Consider the following 1095-nt stretch of genomic DNA (forward strand, 5'->3'; position numbering starts at 1 on the left):
TTTTTTAATGTAGAGATAGAGTTTCACTATGTTGCCCAGGCTGATCTTGAACTCCTGGCCTCAATCAGTCCTCCTGCCTCGGCTTCTCAAAGTGTTGAGATTACAGGCGTGAGCCACTATGCCCAGCCCAGTAACTGTTTAGAACTCTAAACCTCCTTCTATTATCTGAAGCCAAATGAATTATGCCTGTCTCTGTCCATGTGCAGATAGTATTGTAATATCATAATATAGGCAGTGCCATGTAGTTAAAAAACATTCTTGCCTCTTCTTGGGAGCCATTGAAATTTGGGACAACTATTTCATCTCTTGGAGTTTGTTTCCTCTTCTGTAAAATGGGGGTAATAATAGTATTTATTTCATAGAATTATTGGGAAGATTCAATGAGATAATTTATACCGTGTTGAATACAGTGAATATAATAATTGGATATTATCATAATTGCATCAAACTTTTATTACAGGCATCTTCAAAATCCCAACCAGATAAGGAATAGAGCTTACCTCACCTCATAGTCATTCATTCTTTTATTTCATATCCCAAAGGACTATCCCTAGGACTATGTTGGCAAACCTTTGGATGCTCAATAAATATTTGCTTAATTGGTGAAATTCTAAAATATCTAGAATTGAACTCAAGGTAGACTTTGTAAACAATACCAGAATGGAGGACAGAGGCATATTCCTTTCTTAGCCAGACCTGGACTTGAGCAAATTGTACATTTAACCTCCTCTTCTTTCCCCTGCCTTTCTCTAAACCTTCAGCTTCCTCTCTGGGGAGCACTGGAGACCTGTCATTACCTCTGTATGATCTGCATTTAAGATCAAGGTGGCCCCTCTCCTAGTTGCATTTGAAGTCTTCTCTAAAATTTTGGAAATTCATTTATCAGTAAGAGGAGATGTCCAGGGGTGGGCACTGTGGGAATTAATCAGATTCTCCAGAAACGAGAATATAGTTGGCTGTGAGATAGCCTTGACCACTAGGTTACATTTCCAAGCATTTTTTGCAGTTAGGTATGACCATGTCACTGAGTTCTGCATGTGGTGCATGTGGGTGGAAATGATGTACACCGCTTCCAGGCCTGGCCCATCCCATATG

General features: G+C 39.6%; 1 long non-coding RNA gene across 1 annotated transcript in view; it reads left to right on the plus strand.

Moving 5' to 3' along the window:
• LOC119471056 overlaps nt 1-1095 on the plus strand; it is a 13796-nt gene that overhangs the window by 1060 nt on the left and 11641 nt on the right. The gene's annotated exons all lie outside the window — the stretch shown is intronic.

This window comes from Cebus imitator, unplaced genomic scaffold (genome assembly GCF_001604975.1).
Source record: "Cebus imitator isolate Cc_AM_T3 unplaced genomic scaffold, Cebus_imitator-1.0 Scaffold48, whole genome shotgun sequence".
Lineage (NCBI taxonomy): Eukaryota > Metazoa > Chordata > Mammalia > Primates > Cebidae > Cebus > Cebus imitator.